At 38.8% G+C, this 24,631-nt stretch overlaps 1 protein-coding gene and 1 non-coding gene across 8 annotated transcripts in view; one reads left to right on the top strand and one right to left on the bottom strand.

Annotated features, from left to right (window-relative positions):
• The window catches only part of CCDC18 (coiled-coil domain containing 18), a 171,610-nt gene that overhangs the window by 11,290 nt on the left and 135,689 nt on the right, over window positions 1–24,631 (bottom strand). The gene's annotated exons all lie outside the window — the stretch shown is intronic.
• LOC142869810 (U7 small nuclear RNA) lies at window positions 2,868–2,931 on the top strand. The gene has a single exon (XR_012918365.1). It is a non-coding gene; the product is annotated as a U7 small nuclear RNA (small nuclear RNA).

The raw sequence follows: 24,631 nt of genomic DNA, 5'->3' as shown, positions 1-24,631 counted from the left end.
TTAGCAGTGCCACTGATAAGGACTTAGTGCATAAGGTAAAATTTAGGTTTCAGTTGAAATGTCCCTTCCTCCAGGAAGCCTTTTTTATTCCTTTGAACTAAGTTTAAAGCTCCTGCTCTGAACTTCCACAGGGTTGCCAGATTGTTTGGGACATACTTATATTAATTAAAACATTATATATTATTTTTCTGAAATTCAAATTTAACCAAGCATCCTTTATTTTATCTGACAATCCTACCTATACTTCATCTTTTATTTTTTAAGCACCTACCATATTTCAATGTGATTGCTTATGTAAGAGAGTATATAAGAGCATAAGGGACTATTTCTATCTGGCTTACATTTGTTTCTCTAAGGTGTGGCATGGTTCTGGTCACATAATAGGCACCTAATAAAGATTTGTGGAATGAAAGAAAAAATGACTGCAACATTAAGTAGAGAATAAGCATTTTTGTAGATGGTTTTAAAGACTCAGATTCAAACAGGTAAACTTCTTCAGGTTGAACATCTTGAGATAAAAAGAGAAGATTATACAGAAGATTATATAGAATCTGGATTTGATTAATGCAAGAAAAGAAGACATCATATTAGACTAGATGAGAGAAGTTAGTCCCTAGCTTTACTGGCTTCTTATTGAGGAAAAACATAGAACTCCCACTACTGAGTATTAATTATGGTTTGTTAATGCATTCTGGAATTTTGCTGAAATTAACTGTCCAGTGAACTGTTTATAGTTCATACTCCATAGTGGGGACTCAGACTTTTTCAGCTATTCCCAATCATTGTTGCTATAAAAGACCCTCCTGATACTATATTATATAATAGTATGTGAACAGAGGTGGCTGAATCAGACACACTTTGATTGACTCTTGGATTGGGATTCTGGAGCCAGAGTCAGAGAACCAAGAAAATAGCCTCCTTATTTCAGTTTGATGTGCTACACATTTCACTTGTAAGAGGAGAATGCCTGGCTGTTTCCCAGTTCTCTGGGTAGAGGTTGGAGCCAAATGAATTGCTTCTGATTCTTAAGAGAATTTTTTTAGTATATTTACACATCTTGTAATTTCAGGCACTCAAACTAATGTTGTTCCCTCTCCCTAAACAGAATTTCCTTTCATCTCTGGTTAAAGTCAACTCTTTAACTACTATTGCCCACATTCTCCAGCTGAACATGTAACCATGTTCACTGGACCCACTTTAAATAAATATCCCTTAGTGCTGCCCACAGCCAGACTAGGTTTCCTTAGTCCATTCTCCCTTCCACTACTTTATGCCTTTTCTTTCCTCAGACCTTCAGTACCACCTCCCTATCCTCATTCTCAGCAGATGATCTTGCTTCCTATTTCACTGTAAAAGGAGAAGCCATCAGAAGGAAATTGGCACAAAAAGGAGAACCCACAACGTTCTTTGGGGGCCTCCTCATTCATTTCGCCTCTACCAGAACTCTTACTAGATCTCTGGCCATTTTGGCTCTAATCTTTTGGGCCAAAGAAGAAAAGTAATGGAGAACTAATGAAAATAATATGTTTGTTGTGTTTGTAGTTTATTTCAAATAGCTGATATAGTACCCATGCTTATAAGCTATTTTTCTAACAGTGTTTGCAGGCTATAAGTAGAGATAGTGCTTTCATTTAGAAATATGGCAGAATTATCACTCTCATCTACTTCAGTTCTGAACAGCCTCAGAATTCTGAACAGCCTCAGAGCTCTGACTAAGAAGGCTGCGAAGGTCAACCCATATGTCATCCTACAACTATTAGATAGTCTCCTTTCTAATATAAGATACTCTATTAATTTTCATTTGGGCAGTGGCTTTCAGACTTTTTGTTGTTATTATTGTTTATTTTTTATAATAAGAAATATATATTTTACATCAAGACATAGTACACACACACACACACACAATCACATATATGACTGAAACAAAAGTTTCACTAGACCATACTTATCTTTACAATATGCAGTGATAAGTCAAAACCCATAGTTTGGAAAATACTACATTAAAAAATAATTAGAGGGAGCATATATTCAGAGCAACCTGAATCTGTGTCTCCCAGGCTGCAGTCCTCAACCTTGGCCCAAATAAATTCTCTACTTATATTTGAAAAAAAAAGAATAATTAAAGATGTCAATAGACAAAATCTTTAAGATTCCACAGAAAACTAGATGAACATTAATCTGGAATACACTCAACTATAACCCCTCACACACACACACACAAACACAAAGAAGTGGTCACATGCATGATTAGCTGCTTGGCTAAGAATAAATGACTCATATGACTATTTGTCTATGTGGTAAAAAGTAAAGCTGATGTCAGAACAAGTAATGCAAAATTAATTAGGGAAAGGGAAACAGCTCCTCCCTATCGTTCTTTTTTGTTCTCCACCAGCATAAACACCACTATCCAAATAGCCTCAACATTACAAAAGGCTGAAAATTAAGCCCTGAATTAGGGTAAAGGACTAAATGGATTAGATTACTTCTAAATTACTTTTATTTTTTTTTTATTTTTTTATTTTTTTGAGACAGAGTCTCACTTTTTTGTCCAGGCTAGAGTGAGTGCCGTGGTGTCAGCCTAGCTCACAGCAACCTCAAACTCCTAGGCTCGAGCGATCCTTCTGCCTCAGCCTCCCGAGTAGCTGGGACTACAGGCATGAGCCACCATGCCCGGCTAATTTTTTATATATATATCAGTTGGCCAATTAATTTCTTTCTATTTATAGTAGAGACGGGTTCTCGCTCTTGCTCAGGCTGGTTTTGAACTCCTGACCTTGAGCAATCCGCCCGCCTCGGCCTCCCAAGAGCTAGGATTACAGGCGTGAGCCACTGCGCCCAATTACTTTTAAATCATAAGACTTTATTCCCAGTGTTACAGCTCTTTTAGAATTTGTCTAGTAGGTTTTCCAGTCCTTGCCAGAAAGGACTGGAAAAGCAAAAAAAAAAAAAAAAAAAAAAAAAAGACTTTGTTCCCTCAACAAATATTTACTGATTTCTTAATATGTGCCAGGCACCATGCCAGGAGATGGGGACCCAATGGTGAATAAGACAAACAATGCTGATGCCTTCAGAAAGCTAACATTCCAGCTAGAGATACAAACAAATAAACAAATAGAATGTATTAATGTTATGAAGGAAGTAAAGTCCAATGATAAAGAATAATGGAGGTAACCTATTCTTATCTATTATCATTATTAATTACTACTATTACTATTACAGTAGGAATGTGGAATCTATTCTGGTCCAATGGGCAGCCATCAGAAAGATTTAAACAAGGAAGTGGTGTGATACAGTTTTAAAAGGACACTGGAGGCTGGGCACGGTGGCTCACGCCTGTAATCCTAGCACTCTGGGAGGCCGAGGCGGGCGGATTGCTTGAGGTCAGGAGTTCGAAACCAGCCTGAGTAAGAGCGAGACCCCGTCTCTACTATAAATAGGAAGAAATTAATTGGCCAACTAATATATATAGAAAAAATTAGCCGGGCATGGTGGAGCTGTAGTCCCAGCTACTCGGGAGGCTGAGGCAGGAGGATTGTTTGAGCCTAGGAGTTTGAGGTTGCTGTGAGCTAGGCTGATGCCACAGCACTCACTCTAGCCTGGGCAACAAAGCGAGACTCTGTCTCAAAAAAGAAAAGGACACTGGAGATTGTGTTGGAGGTGAGCAACAGTAGAAGCAGGACAACTGTTTTAGGGGTTCAGGCAAAACATGATAGGGGCTTGGTTTATGGTGGTGACAAACTCTAAAATCCTGTTTTATTTGCAATTAATCACAATAAAAAAGAACTTCTGAATACTGATTTGACATTCTTATTTTGTTTCCAAAGCATACATTTTTTCCCATCTTTGCTAAATAATTTAAATCCAAGGGCCCCAAACTCTGTGTGTGTGTGTGGGTATGCGTGCAGCACGCATGTGTGTAGGGTGCTAGTGGTGGTTGCCTTTAGTATCCTAGAGCTCTCTAATCATGAGGGTGTATGAGTTGATTGGAGGATGGAATGACTGGAATAAGTTGAGACTAGTTGAAAGAAGAGGCTGATGCCAAGTTGCTGTACAGAATAAGGCAGGGGCACATACTGTAGCTCCCTGGGAATTCTATCAAGCTTGGGAAAGTGATAGAGATTCTGTGTAGACAAGGCTCACCTTGGTTGAGTAGGGGAAAGGAAAGATATGTAATATAAACTACAAGTTAACTTTGGAAAGTCTGAGATATCAGAATAAAGGAGTATTATTTGCATGAGACTCTCAAAGCCTCCTGGAGGAAATGATGTAAGAATTTGGAACTTATAGTCAATCTCCTAAATTACCGTGATGATATTTCCTAAACCAAGCAAGAAGAGACTTTTTCTAGCCATTTTTGGGGAAAGTGAATGAGGCTGGCTGGGAAGGCAGGAAATTCATCTTAAGGTAGAAAACTAAGAGATATGGCTAGTCTTAGGACAGCAGGAGTCTGCATGTGAGGAATTGTTTGTTATGACACAGTTTAATGTTTTTCTGGCCTAGTCTGTGAGAAGACTTGTTTTAAATCCTTAACAAAGGACTGAAGAAAAGATGAAAGAAAAAGTCTGCCTCTTGGAAACTTACATTGAGTTAGCTTAAAGGCTAGTTTACAGCTAAGAGAGCTGTAATAATCATCAGAAGAAATGGGGTAGGGGCAAGGCAGGGTGGCTCACACCTGTAATCCTAGCACTCTGGGAGGCCAAGGTGAGAGGATTGCTTAAGCTCAGGAATTTGAGACCAGCCTGAGCAAGAGTGAGACCCTGTCTCTATTAAAATTAGAAAAATTAGCTGGGCGTCATGGTGCATGCCTGTAGTCCCAACTACTTGGGTGGCTGAGGCAGGAGGATCACTTGAGTCCAAGAGTTTGAAGTTGTAGTGGGCTACAATGATGCCACTGCACTCTGGAATCCCTTTCCCCACCAACCCGAGAATCTTGATAACTCTGAGCACAACACCAGCAGGAGCAGGAGTAGAAATGGTGCAGAGTCCTGGCCCGAGCCTTGGCAGAAGGCTGATCCTGGAGCAGCAAGAAGAAAGCTCCTAGGTCTGTGAGGCCACTAGAGACCCATTAAAATGAAAGAAACTTCAGAAGTTCAGTGTCCTTAAAAAGAAACCAGGGTGGGAACTCAAGAGCCAAATACCAGTAATCTTGTTATCCACATACTACAAAGCCTCAAGTTGTAGTCTGGGAAAAGGGGGGTTACATTTGATGGGTTGGAGTAGCAATTGCTGCATCCCAAAGCAAAGTGTGGAATCTTTGGAATATCACAGGAAGTAATGAAACCAATATTTTGTTTAGAAATAGTTTATATCTATATATGCCTGGAGATGAGGAAATAGATTAGGGTAACTTCCAGCCCCCAAGCTGTTCAACAAGAGAGAACAAGCCACATTCAGAGTGATATTGTATTCTTTCCTCCCACACATGTGGGAGAACAACGCTAAAAATAAGCTCTCTAATCAAGATTTTAGATCAGGAGCAGTCTAAAAGAGGTCTGAGCAACATTTCATTTCTTAGAGCTCTTGGCAAGAGGCTTGTTCTTAAAAACGCTTTTTGTGGCTAGGTGCAAGGACCCTACACGGGTTTACCCGGCTGCTGGCCGGTTACTGTTGCAAGTCCACGTCCATTGTGGTTCTTTAGCCACACTTGTAAATAGCATGTAGGTTTTTGCAAAAAGGCAAGCCAAAAGCCCCCATGAAGTTTTTGACATCAAGTTTTGATATCACGTGGAAACATATTTGACTCTCTGAAAGTCTTAGGAATGAATCATACATGTTGCCTTCCCATTTTGGAATAGACTAGAACTGGTTCAGCATGTCTAGCAGGTTGGTCTGGCTTCCAAAAGCTGTTTTGCTATGTATACATGTGCATTTCTCCAAGGAGAAATAATTAGCCATGCTTTTACCTGTCAGAAGTAGTTCTTTATTTTACTCTTTTCATCATCATCATCATCATCAATTCACAGCAATAATCTAGAGGAGTGGTATATATAAACCAATAAAAACCAAGTAACCAAAATGTGCTATAAAAGTCCTTTTAAGAAAATACCATTAAAAAGTTGACTAAGAAAATTAATTTTGCAGTGCAGCTATACCTTGAGTAGAACTTATTATTCAAATGTAGAAAATGGCCAACACATATAAGAAAATGTACCTATTTAATTCTTGCAATGCATAGATTTTGCTGATAGGAAAGAGAGATAGAAGCATGGATATAAAAGCATTAATTTATACTTGCAAAACAGCTAGCCAGGGGTCCTCAAACTTTTTAAACAGGGGGCCAGTTCACTGTCTCTCAGACGGTTGGAGGGCCGTTGGAGAGTGTGGTGCACATTCCACACATGTGCACTGTGGGCCTGGGACGAGTGGGCTGCTAAGCAGGACAGGCAGCGGTGGCAAAAACACCTGGTGGGCAGGATAAATGTCCTTGGTGCATGGGCATGTGGCCCATGGTCCATAGTTTGAGGATGCCTGGCCTAGACTTTATTGATGGGAAACAGAGCTATGTGGCTATGGATACATGAAGGGACTTGCTAACGCCACAATGAAGGGCCATGAAGAAAGAAGACATTGACATTTGTGCTTTTCTGGGTCTTGAACCTGTGTTGTCAGGAATAAATATAGAAAATCCTTTAATGAGAGGGAGGAAAACAAAAACAGTAGATTAAGATAAATCAATTCCAGGGCAGGAGTGTAAAAGATGTGAGGTTGGTGGTTTGAAAGCCAATGTTACCTAAAAGGTAAAAATTCAAATTCTTTCTTCCATTAAATCACTTTTGAAGAAATGTTAGAATTGAAACAAAAAACTCTCAACTAATGATTTTTTAACCACTTCGGTACCAGCGTTGACTATAGTCAATAGCCACAGATGAATGCGCACAGCGACTTTAGCCGACAGCCATGATATGAAGGTGCACAGCCGAGCGTCAACTTTGGCTGACAGCTGTGATATGACTTCTAATTTTTCATTTATCAAAATAAAATTGTGAACATTTAAAAATAACGTAATGAAAACATATATGTATATGTTACCTATTCTGATTTACATTACAAGTAAAGCTGCCTGTAAAGTAAAACAAGCTTTCAGTGCTTTAAAGCTTTCCTCATCACACAAGAGCAAAATGGATTCGTCGTCAATGCACAGCACAAACTATTGTGGGGACTATGAGTGCCAGCTATGGGCAAGGTTTCGCGGCTGGTGAGCACGGTACCGAAGTGGTCAAAAACACGACTTTTGAACAATGACAGTCTAGAATGATTCATTACACTTCTGAATGTTCCACTTTTGTATGTTCCACCTGTTTCTCACTATCAGCCAAATACTTTATGTTCCAAATCACAGAGGAAGGAGAGTTTTCCTTCCCCCTTCCCATCTTCTCTAAACCTCCTTGCAGAAGAAAGAAATAGCCAATTTAAACAAACATTTATTGTATATCTATATTTTCTGGTCTATATTGTTCAACATACTGGAGAATCAGCTATGAATAAGGCAGACAGTAATAGTGCCCCCAAGGAGTTTACATTCTAGTGAGGAACGACAGGAAATAAACATATAAAGAATAAGAACTTAAGGTACTGATAAATATTATGAAGACGTTATAATAGGGTAGTGTGAGGAAGGTGACCTAGGGAGATGTGATATTGCTTTAGCTGTAGTGGTCAGGGAAGGACTCTTTGAGAAAGTGACATCTGAGTCACTTTTTATTACCTAAATGATAAAAAAGGAGAAAGTAAATGAAGATCCAGAGAGCTCTTCAAGCAGAATGAGCAATAGGTGGGATGGTCTGAGACATGAACAAGTTTTATGTATTCATGGGACAGAAGGAAGGTCTGAGTGGATGGAGCTCATTGAACAAGGGGAAGAGTTGGGGGAGATGAGGCCAGAAGGCAGACAGGGCAAGATTTGGAGAGACTTATAGACCCTGATGAGAAGTTTGTAGGCTATTCTGATTGCAATGGTAAGTCTTCAGAGAATTTGAAGCAGGGAAGTTACGTTCTTTCATGTACACTTTAGAAAGATTACTCTGGCTGCTACAAGGATGGAGGAAGGTCTATGGGATCAAGAGTACAGCAGAGAAATCAGTGAGAGGTGATGGTGGCATCAACTTATATGAGAAGAGATGGAAAGAAGTAGTTAGGTTCAAGATATATTCTGGAAGTTGGAGCCAATGGGACCTATTGATGAATTGGAGGTAGACACTGATGAAATAAATGTGCTATGTAAGGAAAAGAGAAGAGCCACGTATGGCTCCTAGTTTTGTGTCCTGAGCAACTGAGTGTATACTTGTGTCAATTATTGGGAAAGGAAAGGCTGAGGGAAAGCAGACATGGGGTGGGGTAGAAATCAAACAGCTTGGGTTTGGCCATCTTAAATTTGAGATAGTTATTAGAGATTCAAGTGGATATGTTGAGATAGTTGGGTGTACAAGACTGGAACTTAGACAAGAGGTTGGGACTAGAGATAGAAACTTGAAAGGCATCAATATAAAAAGTTCTTTGAAGCAAAAGGACTTGATGAGATCACCTAGAGAGAGAATATAGAGAGAAATGCTGAGGGCAGAGCTCTGAATACTCCAACATTTAGCAATGGCCTCTCTTCATGTCCAAGGCAAGCCTTTTATATGTTCTCTGATCCTATACAATCCACCCCTTCTATAGCAGATTAAAAATGACTATATGCTGGGTACAGTAGCATGTGTCTATAGTCCCAAACTGGGTACAGTGGGGTGCACCTGTAGTCCCAGCTACTTGGGAGGCTGAGACAGGAGGATCACTTAGGTCCAGGAGTTTTAGACCAGCCTAGACAACATAGCCAGACCCCATCTCAAAAATAAATAAATAAATAAATAAAAATGACTTTACATTTTTGACACTCCTCTTACCAAGAGGTGACATGCTAATTCCCCTCCCCTTGAATCTGGGCTGAGTTAATAAGGCCAGTGGCTTGTTTGACCAAAATAATTAATCAGAAGTGACATCCTGGGATCTAAGAGACAAGGTCATAAGGAGCCTTACAGTTTTTGCCCAGGACATTTGGAATATTCTCTCTGGAAGCCTGAACCATAATGAAAGGCAGCTAGTCACCCTGAGACTTCCCTAGAAAGATCACCCCAGGTGTTCTCATTGACATTCTCAGCTGAGACCAACCTTCCAGTTACTTCTGCCAAGACATCAGGCATGTAAATGAGGTAATCGTGGTCTTTCCAGACTAATCCATCTACCAGCAAACCTGGCAAATAACCACATATGATATCACGGTTAAGTTTTATTTATTATGCAGCAATAGAAAACTGAAACATCTTCCTTCTTTCTTTGGGACTTTTACAATCTATCAAATATTAGGTCTTATTTCTTCTATCAAACTGTAGATTTGTACCTAGTAATCATTCCTCTCTCCTCCCTCCCCTTCCTGGCCTCTGGTAACCACCAATCTACTACTCTCTATCTTCATGAGAGCCAATTTTTTGGCTCCCAAATATGAGTGAGAACATGCAATATTTGTCTTTCTTGTGCCTGGCTTGCTTCGCTCAACATAATGTCCTCTAGTTCCATCTATGTTGCTGCAAATGACAGGATTTTGTTCTTTTCCATGGCTATATAATATTCCACTACACACACACACACACACACACACACGGACATTTGGGGTTAATTCGATATTTTGGCTATTTTTAATAGTGCTGCAATAAATGTGGAAGTGCAAGTATCTCTTTGATATATTGATTTAATTTCTTTTTGTATATATACCAAGTAGTGGAATTGCTGAATCATATGGTAGTTCTATTTTCATATGGTCATATGGTAGTTTCATATGGTCATATGGTAGTTTCATATGGTCATATTTTTATATAATCATATGGTAGTTTTTTGAGGAACCTCCATACTATTCTCCATAGTGGTTGCACTAATTTATATTCCCACCAATAGTGTATCAGGGTTCCCCTTTCTCCACATCCTCACTAGCATTTGTTATTGTCTGTCTTTTTGATAAAAGCCATTTTAACTGGGGTGAGATGATATCTCATTATAGTTTTGATTTGCATTTCTCTGATGACTGATGATGTTGAGCATTTGTTCATATACCTATTGGCCACCTGTATGTCTTCTTTTGAGAAATGTCTATTCAGATCCATTGCCCATTTTTAAATCAGATTATTTGATTTTTTCCTATTGAGTTGTTGGAGCTACTTATATATTCTAGTTATTAACCCTTTGTCAGATAGGTAGTTTGCAAATATTTTCTCCCTTTATGTGGGCTGTCTCTTCACTTTGTTGATTCCTTTGCTGTACAGATGCTTTTTAGCTTGGTGTGATCCCATTTGTCCAATTTTGCTTTGGTTACCTATTCTTTGCAGGTATTACTCAAGAAATCTTTGCCCAGAACAATGTTCTGAAGCGTTTCCCTAATGTTTTCATTTAGTAGTTTCATAGTTTCAGGTCTTAGATTGAAGTCTTTAACCCACTTTAATTTTATGTTTGTATGTACTGAGAGATAGGGGTCTAGTTTCATTCTTCTGCATATGGTTATCCAGTTTTCCCAGTACTCTTTATTGAAGAGATGGTCCTTTCCTCATTATATTAGATCATTAAATATGAAATGTCCACTTTCAAAAGAGGAGTTTGTTATATCTCAAACAAGAAAGACAAAAATTAATCAAAGTATGCACTAAAACTATTGACACAGTTTTGCCATAACAGTAGCTTGTTTATGCCAGTAGCAAAGAAGCTTGGAGAGTGAGTGGCAATGAAATCGAGAAAGACATTTTCCACAGCTTGTTGAGAAATGAATATTTTTCCTTGCAGGAAGTGGTCCAAAGCCTGGAAGAAGTAGTAGTCAGTTGGTGCAAGGTCTGGTGAATACAGTGGATGACAGAGAGTTTGTAAGTCCACCTTGTGATACCCGAATATTGATATCTTTCTCTAGGCTTGAAAAGTTCCCTGTTATTATTTGTTTGAAAAAATGTTCTACCCCAATCTACTTCCACTTTAAGGCCAATAACTCTTAGATTTCCTCTTTTGATACTATTTTCAAGATCTTGTAGCCATGCTTCATTCTTATATTTTCTTTTTTTTTCTCTTCTGTGTATTAATAAACACCCTGTCTTCAAGCCCACTAATTCTTCTGCTTACTCAATTCTGCTGTTGAGAGACTCTGATGCATTTCTCAGTTTGTTGATTGAATTCTTAAGCTCTAGTGTTTCTGTTTTTTTTTATTATTATTATTTCAATCTCATTGTTAAATTTCTCTGATAGGCTTCTGAATTCCTTCTGTGTTGTCTTGAAGTTCACTGAGTGTCTTCAGGACAGCTATTTTGAATTCTTTGTCTGAAAGGTTGCCTATCTCCATCTCTCTGGGATTGGTCACTGGCACCTTATTTAGTTGATTAGTGAAGTCATGTCTTCCTGGATTTTTTTTTATTATATCATATTTTTAAATAAGTAATTTTTTTTTGAGACAGAGTCTCACATTGTTGCCAGGGCTAGAGTGCCATGGTGTCAGCCTAGCTCATAGCAACCTCAAACTCCTGGGCTCAAGTGATCCTCCTGCCTCAGCCTCCCGAGTAGCTAGGATTCCAGGCAAGTGCCACCATGCCCAGCTAATACACACACACACACACACACAAATATATATTAGATGTCCAGCTAATTTCTATTTTTTCAGTAGAGATGGGGTCTTACTCTTGCTCAGTCTGGTCTCAAACTCCTGAGCTCAAACGACCCACCTGCCTTGGCCTTCCAGAATGTTAGGATTATATCTCCCAGGTGGCCTTCCTGGATGTTCTTGATTCTTGTGGATGTTTGTCAATGTCTAGGCATTGAAGAGTTAGGTATTTAATCTTCACAGTCTGGGCTTGTTTGAACCTGTCCTTCTTTAGAAGGCTTTCCAGATACTCAAATGGAATTGAGTGTTGTGGTCTAAGTCTCTCGTCAATGTAGCACTTTCAGCACTGGGGCTGCCCTAAGCCCAGTAATGCTGACTTGCAGACTCCTAGTGGTACTGCCTTAATGAGCCTGGGTAAGACACAAGGGAATTCCCTGTATCACTGTCAGATTTTAGTCTGGAATGTCAGTTCTTAGTGTGCTCATGGCTGAAGAATGACCAGATGCACGAAAGTAAGGCAATCATGAGATGAATTGAAGGGGAGCAAGCATGGGTAAGGCAAGCATGAGATGAATTTATTGAGGGGGAGCAAGATAGGATTATAGAGTTTACACAGGTTTACAAAGCATGATACATTCACCACAGATGACAACCAGACCCCTTGTCACAGCAGAAAAAAAGAGCTTGGTTATAGTGTGGGTCTTGCTTTATGGTGTCTAGATAGGAACCTCCCATGGTTCAAACATCACCATGGAACCACTTTGATTGGACAACTGGGAAGCTGCATGATCTGAATCTTACTTTGCATGTGTGTTCTAGGTCACTTTCCAGACTTTATGGTACTTATGCTGCTTGGCCCGTGGGCTAGAGAGTTCTCTGCATTCTTTTGCAGCTGACACTCCAAGTTCTGATTGGCAGATTCACAGAGTATTCCTTCCTTCCCCAGGTATGGAGAGAATTAGGGTGAGGCAATTACACCAAGGCAAAGCACCCACTTTCTTCCCTAGGAGACCCAAAATCCCTCACTATCTACCTAACATTACCAGGCAGTTTCTCGCTCTCTTCCCTCACTCTCTGTGCTTGGCTGGCGGAGTTGGGGGAAGAGTGGTGTGTCCCTCATGGCCATAAGCACCAGGTTACACCTGAAGTCAGTCCAGTCTCACCCAAAGCCACTGATGACTGTTGCCTGGCTACCTCTGATGTTTATTCAAAGTCCAAGGGCTCTTTAGTCAGCAGGTGGGGAATCCTGCCAGAACTAGTTATTTCTCTTCAAGGCAGCATGATTTCTTCTAGCCCAGGGTGCATCCAGAAATGCCTTCCAGGAACTAAGGCTTGGACTTAAGGGCCTTGGGAGTTTGCTTGGTATTTTACTGTGGCTGAGCCGGTACCCAAGTTGCAAAACAAAGTCCTCTGAGCTCTTTCCTTCCTTTCCTCAAGTGGAAGAAGACTCTCCCTGAGCCGTAGTACCTATAGTTGGGAGAGGTAACACACGCACTGACTCAGCTATAGCTGCTGGTGTCTCACGGAGTCATGTATACCCCAAGTTCACTGGCTCTGAGCCAGCACAGCCAAAGGAATTGCAGCCTTTGTGGCCCAATCATTGTACAAATTTAGTCCAGGCCCCAGGCTGCTTTTCTCTGCTGGGGTGGGACCAGTGGGAACTTTGGATTCAGGGTGGAAGATTTCCCTCTGTTGGGTCTGGTCAAAATGCTCCCTCCATGGACACCAGCAGAATTCTGCCCCATGTTGCAGTCTCCTGTGCCAGTGGCCCTGTTCCAGTACAAAGCCCCACAATCACTTTACTCTCCCTCTCCTGGGCACACAGGTTCTCTCTACACTTGTCATGCTGACACAGCACTGCCAGGGAATGAGGGAGGGATAGCATAGGCACTGCAAGACTGTCTTTTCTGCTCTCTTCAGTGCCTCTTTCCTTGATATAATATTAAAACCAGGTAGTGTGATCACTCACCTGATTTTTGGTTCTTCTGAAGGTGCTTGCTTACGTGGACAGTTGTTGAATTAGGTGTTCGTGCAGAGGGACAAATTGCTGCAGGTTTCTTTTGAGCCATCTTTTTTATTCATTCATTCATTCATGCATTCATTTGAGACACAGTCTCACTCTTTTGCCTGGGTTAGAGTGCAGTGGTGTTATCATAGCTCACTGCAACATCAAATTCCTGGGCTCAAGTGATCTTCCCATCTTGGCTTCCCAAAGTGCTAGTATCACAGGTGTGAGCCACGACACCTGGCCTCCCCTTCATATTTGAAGGATTGCTTTGCTGGATACAATATTCTTGGATGGCTGTGGTTTTTAAAATTTTATTTTAGAAACAGGGTCTCACTTTGTCATCCAGGCTAGCCTCAAACTCCTGGGCTAAAGGGATTCCACTCCCCCCCTCCCCAACCTCCCAAAAGCTGGAACTACAGGCATATGCCATTGCACCTAGCTGGCAAAGTTTTTGTGTGAGTGTGTGTGTTTTCCCCAATGCTTAAAAATGTTGTCTGACTCCTTCCTGGATCATATGGTTTCCATCAAGAAATCTGTTGCCAGGTAAATTGGAGTTCCTTTATATGTTATTTGTTTCTTTTATCTTGCTGCTTTTAGAATCCTCTTTGTCCTTGACCTTTAAGAGTTTGACTATTATATCCCTTGAGGTAGTATGTAGGTCAAATCTATTTGGTATTCTCTGATCTTGCTGTACCTGGATATTTATCTCTTTCTCAAGGTTAGGAAAGTTTTACTTTATTATTATTGTCTACCCCTTGTTCTTGCTCAACTCCATCTTGAACAGTAAATCTTAGATTTGGTCTTTTGAAGTAATATTTTATATCCTGTAGGCCATCTTTGTCCCTTTTCATTCTTTTTTTCTTCCTCTTCTGATTGTATTTTTTCAAATAGGCTGCCTTTAAGCTAACCAATTCTTTTCTCTGTTTGATCCATTCTTCTGTGGACAGCTTTGATGAATCTGTCATTCAGCAAATGCATTTCTCGGTTCCAAGATTTCTATTTGATTTTTTAAAATTATTTCAAACTGTTTGTTAAATTTCTTCAAAAAAATGTGTGAATTAATTTTCTGTGTTATCTTGGAGATCACTGAGTTTCCCTAAAACTGCTATCTATTTTGAATTCTTGTCGCAAGAGTTCACATATCACTGTCTTATTAGGATCAGTGACCATATTTTCTTTGCCTGTTTGGGTAGGTCATTGTTCTCTGTTTGCTATTGTTTCTTGTGGAAGTACATCTATCTTTGCATTAAAGGATTACTTATTTACTCCACATTTCTCTGTCTGGCTCCTTTTCATTTTTATCGGATATGTTTCCTTAGAGATTCTTTGTAATTTACCTGATGATTTTCTTTCACTTTTTTCCTGCTAGGTTGCTGTCTCCTTTTTGGCATTAGATGGTGCCTTAAGCCTAGGTTTTCCTCAGTTCTAGTGAATAGAGTGCTGACCATCCTGATGGGGGATGTCTCAAAGGGGATAGTCTAGTAGTGTGGGAAGGGTGGCTAGGGTTTTGTGCCCAGGGGACCTGTGGAACAAAACTCCTATAGTGTGGTGCTGCTGAATAGCCACTCTGATTTGGTATCTCCTTTGGCTGAGTTACAGACCAGAGTTTCTAGGACTGTGGATGGTAGTTCAATCTCTTTGTTCCTGGCTGTTCTGAGGATATTTCTCCCTTCACTGCCAACATTTCCTATGGGTTGAGGCAAGAACAGGTCTCCAGCCAAGGAACACAAGATGGTGGTGAACCTGGTTTTCTACCTTGGTCTCACTTTTTTTCAATGTATTAATAGAAACCAAGTCAAGGGGAATTTTTCTGCAAGCTTGATGATGCAGGGCAGATTGAGGAGAGGAGCATCATGGATAGGGAACTCTGATTCTCTCATTGTCTACTTGAAGTTTTCTTACTTCTCTATGGCCCTAGGAACTGTCTCCTCATATTTAAGTTCTGGGATATTGCTGGTGATAATCTCAGTGCTGTATATATTTTTTTGTTTTCTGGAGGGGTGGGGGAGGAGTGAAGCTAGCTTGCTTCTATGCCATCATTTTGGAGCCAGAAGTCTTCCTGAAATGCTTTTTAATACCATGAATTGATATATATCTAGGATAGGCTATACTTCATGGAATTTAGATAATTGACCCAACTGTGAAATCTAGCAAATGCCACTATTTGTGGTTTAGTTGAGCTAGAGAAAGAAGAATGAAAAAATGATCTTTCCTTGGGATAAAACTCAGGACATTCCAGAGAAGTGGATCCTTCAGGATAGCCACTCTCAAACTATCTTTTTTACTACCACTAAGAACTATATTTTATATTGCAACACACACACACACACACACACACTGAAACAAAAGTTTCACACAACTATATTAATCTTTAATATATGTGATACACTTTGATATTTTTTATTCTATTCTGTTTTAAAAATGCTTGTCACAACCCACTAAATTGATTTCATGACTCACTAATGAGTTATATCCTAGAGTTTGAATAACACTGCTAGACAGGATAATAGTCTAGAAGATCTATCCCCAAAACTTAACCTACAAAAAAATAAGCATCTGAAAGATTTAAAAACACGAAAAATTAACCCACGTTCATTAAAAAAAATGTTGCAACACCAGAGAAAAGTAACAAAGCAATAAGAGCCTGGATAACATCTATAACAGAGGAAAGGAATAAACTAAGAAAAAATGACAAAGGGGCCAGCAAAGAAAAGCGGAAAAAAAATATCACTCTAAACTGGTCATTTTGCCTGCCAATGAAGATTACAAAGCCATTTTTACACTGGGGAGAAATGTGTGTCCATAGCTATCGCTGATGTCATGTTCACACATCATTACAAATCACAAATGGGAGACAATATAAACATATTTACTAAGGGCCCGGTGTGGTGGCTCACGCCTGTAATCCTAGCACTCTGGGAGGCCAAGGCGGGTGGATCGTTTGAGCTCAGGAGTTTGAGACCAGCCTGAGCAAGACTTAGACCCCATCTCCACTAAAAATAGAAAGAAGTTAGCTGGACAACTAAAAAAAAAAAAAATAGAAAAAATTAGGCGGGCATAGTGGCCTGTGCCTGTAGTCCCAGTTACTCGGATGGTTGAGGCAGGAGGATGGTTTGAGCCCAGGAGTTTGAGGTTGCTGTGAGCTAGGCTGACGCCAGAGCACTCTAGCCCCGGCAACAGAGTGAGACTCTGTCTCAAAAACAAAAAACAAACAAAAAACCACATATTTACTAAGGCTTTTACCAAGAACACTTGGCTTTTCTGATTTAGAAATAGTTAACAAAGTGGGGACATTACTCAGTCATTATGTAAGTGATTGGGGCCCTCTAGTGGCTGTTTAGATTTCCTGCTTGTGGCTGCTAAAATGCATTTCTTTCTTTTCTTTTTTTTTTTTTTTTTTTTTTTTTTTTTAAGAGACAGGGTCTTGCTCCTTCACCCAGGCTGGAGTGCAGTGGCTCTATTACAGCTCACTGTGGCCTTAAACTTCCGAGCTCAAGTGATCCTTCCATCTTGGCCTCCCAAAGTGCTGAGATTACAGGCATGAGCCACCATACCCCATCCTAAAATTCATTTTGAGGAAAAGATGTTTAGGAAAAATATCTCAATACTCAAGTTGTAAGGTCCTGACATACAGGTTTTTTTCAGTGTGTTCTGGTACCAAGGCTGAGTTTAAAATAGGGAAAGATAGAATATTTGTGTATAATATAATCCAATTAAAAATAAGCTATGTCTCTGGTAAAACAAATCTCAAAATTCTTTTATTAAAATTTAGATGTATAAAATACTGTTTACATGGTTCATTATATAGACACACTCACATACATACACACACACAGATACACATACACACTTCTCTAGCGACAGAATTTTTTCTTTCTGTTTTAACTAGAGATACCAGCACAGAAGGATCTAGTAATAGAATTTGATCTGTATTCTCATTAAATTCCTTTTATTTCAATATGAGGAAATGGCTTATTGAGCTATTTAAAGAAAAATTACTTGAACTAAAAGTTCAAGTAATTCTGTCTTCCTAACTGCCATGGACAGAGTGACTATTATAAAATGCTGAGGCTATTAACTTCTTAAATGAATCACAATATCAGAGGATATCCAAACTTAATGAAGTGAATAGAATTATGGCTCAACTAGGGAAATGTTATTGAAAAATACCTTTAAATCACCAAACACTTAGATGATTTGGTTATTAGATTAAAATGCTTCCACTGTTATAGCACATTTCTCTTTAGTACATTTAAAAATGAGAGAATTGGCATATTGTACAAGAGGCTAACGAAATGCCCACATTGCAGTAATACTATTGACATCAAGAGATATTTGGCTCTGGTCTTAAATCTCAGTGGGTAAGTTTTGTTTTATAGGTTTTCTTCACGCCACTTCCGCCACCAAAATTTACTGAAGTCATAAATCAGGGAAGAATTGTTTTAATTATTGAAAAAAGGTCTTAAAAAACTGTTAATCTATGGTGTGGCAATACTAGCAAGTGAATAAATTCAGACAATATGGTGGGTTTATTAAAAAACAAAAGTGAACAGAATAATTTTGAAGAATTGGCTAAATCCAGATGTTACAATTGGAAAAGTATTTTTAAACGAATCCTACACAGAACCACATTACATATAAAGACTTCTTTTATATTGATGGTATACAACTAGATTATATATTCCTTGAAGGTAGTTGACTATACATTTTAAATCTTTAGGTCCCAGCACAGTGCCATGAGAATAGTAAGTGCTCAATTATCGAAAAAACCTTATTGAAATGAATGATAACCGTGATATGCAGACTTCTAAAGATGTAGCAATTCTAAGCCTGCTCAGCCAGGATCAGCTAGGAGCTGAGAGAGACTTCCCAATATGGGGAAAGGGCAAGTAAGTGAACCACAGGAATCCACATTCTCACTGTGGACCCCTGCAATCCTAGCCAATGCAGAGCCCCTTGACACATATAGGCCCTGACACTAGCATAGGGAGTTGCCAGGAGATTATACAATGGTACTGCCCCAGGAAGGAAGCTCATCATCATCCCAAATTGAACCTCAGTACCTATTAAGCAATAAATTCCCATTCCACCCTTTTCCCAGACCATGTTAATCACCATTCTATTTTCTGTCTCTAGGAATCTGATTACTATAGGTATCACATAAGTGGAAGCATACAATATTTGTCCATTTGTGTCTGGCTTATTTCACTTAGCATAACAATTTCTAAGTTCATCCAAGTTGTAGCATGTATCAGAATTTCCTTCCTTTTTAAGACTGAATAATATTCCATTGTATGCATATACTACGTTTTGTTTATTCATCTGTTGATGGACATTTGGATTATTTCCATCTTTTGTCTCTTGTGAATAATGCTTCTATGAATACTGGTATACAAGTATTTTTTCAAGTCCCTGATTACAATTATTTTGGGTATATACTAAGAAATGGAATTACTGAATCACATGGTAATTCTATTTTTAGTTTTTTTGGGAACTGCCATCCTGTTTCCATAGCAGCTGAACCATTTTATGTTCCCATCAGCAATGCACAAAAGTTGCAGTTTCTCTATACTCTAGTCAATACTTGTTATTTTCTGTTTTGTTTTGCTTGTTTTTATATAATAGCCATCCTAATGGCTATGAAGCGTTATCTCATTGTGGTTTTGATCTGCATTTCTCTAATGACTAATGATGTTCAGCATCTTATGATATGTTTATTGGCCACCTGAATATCTTTTTTGGAGAACTATCAATTCAAGTCCTTTGTCCACTTTTAAACTGGATTATTTATTTTGTTGTTTTTAGAAGTTCTTTATATATTTTGGGTATTAATCCCTTTGCCATTCACATTTACATGTTAATCCACACAAAATTGTTTAAATATTTGTAAATCATACACCTGCAAATTAGATATACGACTTGCTAATATTTTCTCCCAGAATATTTTTTAAAAATCAGGAATAGGTGTTGAATTTTATCAAATTATTTTTCTATATCTATTGATGATCATTTTTTTTAGTTTTTACTTTGGTAATATGATGAATTGTATTGATTGATTTTTTAAAACAGCTTTATTGAGCTATAATTCACATCCCATACAATTCACCCATTTAAAGTGTAAAATTTACACTTAGTGTGGATGGTTTATAGCATCCACAGAGTTGTACAGTTTTCAACACAATCAATTTTAGAACAGTTTCACAACTGCAAAAAGAAACCCTGTACTTCAACCACTTGGGAGCAGTCACTCCCCATTTCCATATTAATCAGCTAGGATGGCCATAACAAAAATACTACAGTCTGGGTGGCTTAAACAGCTGGAAGTCTAAGATCAAGGTGCTGGCAGGGTTGGTTTCTGATGAGACTTCTCCCGTTGGCTTGAAGATGGTACACCTTCTCACTATGTCCTCACGTGGCCTTTTTTCTGTGTTTGTGTTCACCTGGTGTATCTTCCTCTTCTTATAAGCACACCAGTCCTATTGGATAAGGGCTACACCCTCATGACCTCACTCAACTTTACCTCCTTAAAGATCCTATCTACATTTTATACCAAGACAAAATTTAAAAAGAATAAAAATAATTTTAAAAAAAGATCCTATTTATAAATACAGTCACACTGGGTGGTACAGCTTCGACCTGTGAATTTGAGGGGGGAGGACAAAATTCACTATCTCTGGACCCTCTAAATTCATGTCCTTCTCGCATGCAAAATAACATTTACCCTATCTCAACAGCCCCCAAAATCTTAACCCATTTTAGCATAAACTCCAAATTCAAAGTCTTATCTAATTATCATCTAAATCAGGTTTAAGTGAGACTTAAGGTATGATACATCCTGGAGCAAAATTCCTCTCCAGTTATAAACTCGTGAAACCAGATAAGTTATGTGATTCCAAGGTGCAACAGTGGGACAGGCATTCAATAGATATTCTTATTCCAAATGAGAGAAATAGGAAGGAAGAGGTGATGGATTCCAAGCAAGTATAAAACCTGGCAAGGAAAATTCCTTTAGAATTTGAGGCTTGAGAATAATCAATTTTCAAGAATTTTTGGCTTGATGCTTTGTCCTCTGGGCACACTGGTGTTGCAAGGCTGCCCCTAAAGCCCTAGGCAATGGCCTTGCCCCTCATCGCTGGGCAGTGGCAGTCTGGCCTGCTGAAACTGAGGAAGTGGTCCCACTCTCTGAAACCATGGATGAGACAGACCTGCCTAATGGGACTGTGTACTCTAGACCTGTGATGAGGGTGTCAACCCTGATGATGTCTGAATTGCCTCCAGGTTCATTTTCTCTCTTTGTGAAGGATAATGCATGTTTGTAGGTGAACAGATCTGTTATCTGGTCCTGTAAAATCCAGAAGTCCAACAGCCTTCTTTCATTTTGTCCCATCTCTGACTCTCACATTTTTAAGTATTTGTTACATCAGCATCCCACTTCACTACTTTGAGGGAGAATGAAAGAGGTTAAGAATGAACCTGGAGAGAGAATGAACATTCATATACAATTTTCTATGGACATATGCTTTCATTGCTCTTGGGTATAACTAAGAATGAAATTGCTAAATCGTATGGTAACTCAATGTTTGTTTGAGGAACTGCTATATTATTTTCCCAAATGGCGGCACCATTTTGGATTCCCACTAACAGTGCATGAGGGTCCAATGTCTCCACTACTTCACCTACACTTGTTATGTCTTTTGATTACAGCCATCTTAGTACAAAGTGTTGTCTTGTAGTTTGGAATTGAATTTCCCCGATGGCTAATGATACTGAACGTCATTTAATGTGCTTATTAGCCATTTTTATATCTTTTTTGGAGAATCATCTATTCAGATACTTTGCCCATTTTTAATTAAGTTGCTTGTCTTTTTATTGAGTTGTAAAGACACTGATTTTTAAACATTAAATCAACCTTATATTCTTGGCTAAATACTACTTGGTCATGATATATTGTACTTTTTATATATTGTCGAACTTGATTTGCTAAAATTTTATTCAGAATTCATTGGGCTGGGTATGGTGCCTCAAGCCTGTAATCTTAGCATTTTGGGAGACCAAGGTGGGAGGATCACCGGAGCCAAGGAGTTTGAGGCTGCATGAGCTATGGCCGCACCACTGCACTCCAACCTGGGTGACACAGTGAGATCCTCATCCCCAAAAATAAATAAATAAAAAATAAAGAATTTTTGCATCTATATTATGAAGAATAGTTTTCTTTTCTTGTAATGACCTTGTCTGGCTTTGCTATCAATTCTACAAGGTGTTGGTAAGATTTTCCCTCTGGCCAGGCACAGTGGCTCACGCCTATAATCCTAGCAGTCTGGGAGGCCAAGGCGGGTGGATTCTTTGAGCTCAAGGAGTTCGAAACCAGCCTGAGCAAGAGTGAGACCCCAACTCTACCAAAAATAGAAAAGAAGTTAATTGGACAGCTAAAATTATATAGAAGAAATTAGCTGGGCATTGTGGTGCGTGCCTGTAGTCCCAGCTACTCGGGAGGCTGAGGCAGAAGGATTGCTTGAGCCCAGGATTTTGAGGTTGCTGTGAGCTAGGCTGACGGCACAGTACTCTAGCCTGGGCAACAAAGTGAGACTCTGTTCAATTTTCTGGAAGAGTTTGTATAGAATTGGTATTTCTTCCTTAAGCATTTGTTAGAATTCACCAGTGAAAGTGTCAGAACCTATCATGAGAATGCTTGCATTTTGGTAATGGAATTGTTAAACTCAATGTCTAGGAGAGTATGCTAACAATTCACTGGGTGGTGATTGGCAGGGATAGGAGAAGTACACAAAGAGAAGGGTTCAATGCCCATGAGTCAAATTAGTTCAAATTGCCTAACCATTGTTCTATATGTGCATTTTAGTTAACATTGCTGGGTATTAAAGGAAAACAAGTCCTAATGCCTAAAGTATGTTAAAAATAAGGAATAAAATTATCCCTTCATAAATGTCCTTTTGTTAGTTTTTAGGAAGAACTGTCTTCTGGGAGTCACCTTTGTTAACCCACCTCTTGGAGCTAGACATACTCTTGTACTTAGTCACTGGAATGGTGGAAGAGGGAGAAAAAGTGTGATAAGAAGGGCTCTTTGCTAGTATCTCCACATCTAAAAGATGGTTTTAGATTATAAACATAGGTCTACATATGCATTTTTGGTAAAGTATCTGTGTTTGTTGTGGACAAAATTCATTATTTTTGTTGCAACAACTAAGCCTTATAGATGTCCTGAGGTGACAACATATGATAAAAAGGGAATTAGCCAATGTGCAAATATATTTTTGTTATAATTGATGGAAAAGAGGCATCTTGGACATGAAATTGTTAAACCACTCCTAAACAGTGTGTATCAGGACTTGTTCAGTAGGTTGGCAAGAATAGGGGAAGAAGAAAGTATAAAGGGAGAGACATAGGCAGATGTATTTGTACATTTTGATAATAGCTATTGATGTATATGCATCTCTTTTGGCTATATTATAGGAATACAATTCAGTCATTTAATGGAAACATACCTTCTTGCTAATATTTTAATAGTATAGATCTGATAATGAATTCTCTGAGAAACATTATACTAGTGGTACTCTGTTGTTTCAAGTCTTATTTTAAATTAAGCATTAAGGGAATGCAGTATTTTAACTCTGCCAATACTTTTATCTAGAGAGGCCTGTTGTCATTTTTGTTTTCTATGAAATTTTTATCCCCTAGAAAGGCAAGATAATGTTTTTTTCTAATAGATTGAGTTGGCATCATATATTCTTGGTTATCAAAATACACATATTAAAAAAAAAAAATACACATATAGCTTTGGGATTTTTTTCTTTTTTTTGAGACAAGGTCTTCCTCTGTTACCCAGGCTAGAGTGCAGTGGCATCATCACAGCTCACTGTAATCTCAAATCTTGGGCTCAAGTGATCCTCCTAAGCCTCCTGAGTAGCTGGGACTACTGGCATGTACACCATGCCCAGCTAATTTTCTATATTTTGTAGAGACAGGGTCTTGCTATGTTGCTCCGGCTGGAGGGATTTTGAATTATATTCATGATGTGTGAAAAAGCATGATACATGCTATATGATCTCAGTCATGAAAAACTGGATGTTGTGTATATATACACACAGGACCTAGAAGAGCACGTTAAGGCGTGAGATGCTCGTGATTGTGGATGCCTTTGTTCTTTGTTTCTTGTGCTTTCCAATTTCCTATAATGCACATATTAACTTTTAAAAAATAAAGGTTACTTGAAAAACCAGTAAAAAAAGACACCCTTTTAAAAAGTCCCAATTGCTTGTAGAATAAAGTTAGCATAATCCATAAGGGAAGAAAAAAGAAAGTATCAGAACTTGGAATTTTCTTTGTGGATAGCTTTCAAACTTCAGTTTATTTAATAGATTTAGGACTATTCATATTATCTATTTCTTAAGGAAGCTTTGGTAGTTTGTATCTTTTCAAGGAATTTGTGCATATGAAGTTGCCAAATTTATTGGCATAACACTGTTCATAACATTTTCTTAATATCCTTTTAATAACTGCATAATCTCTAGTTATGTCAACTGTCATACTCCTTATACTGGTAATCTGTAACTTCTTTTTTATCAGTCAGGCTAAAAATTTATACATTTTATTAATCAATTCAAAAAACCCATTTCTGGATTCATTGATTTCTCTATTGTTTTTGTTTTCTATATCATTAATATCCAATATGATTTTTTTCTTTTTTTTTTAAAGACAGGGTCTCCCTCTGTCACCTGGGCTAGAGTGGAGTGGTGTCATCATGGCTCACTGCAACCTCAAACTCCTGGGCTCAAGATCCTTTTGGCTTAGCCTCCTGAGTGCTCAGACTATATACACATGCCACCATGCCTGGCTAATTTTTGTAGAGACAGGGTCTTGATCTTGCTCAGGAGGTCCTGAACTCCAGGGCTAAGCAATCCTCCCACCTTGGCCTCCCAAAATGCTAGGATTACAGGCATGAGCCACCTTACCTGGCCAATATTCAATATGATCGATCTTTAACATTTCCTTTTTTCTGCTTCCTTTGA

This window comes from Microcebus murinus, chromosome 2, assembly GCF_040939455.1.
Source record: "Microcebus murinus isolate Inina chromosome 2, M.murinus_Inina_mat1.0, whole genome shotgun sequence".
Lineage (NCBI taxonomy): Eukaryota > Metazoa > Chordata > Mammalia > Primates > Cheirogaleidae > Microcebus > Microcebus murinus.
The sequence above is the reverse complement of the archived record's forward strand: the minus strand, read 5'-3'. Positions and strand labels throughout refer to the sequence as shown.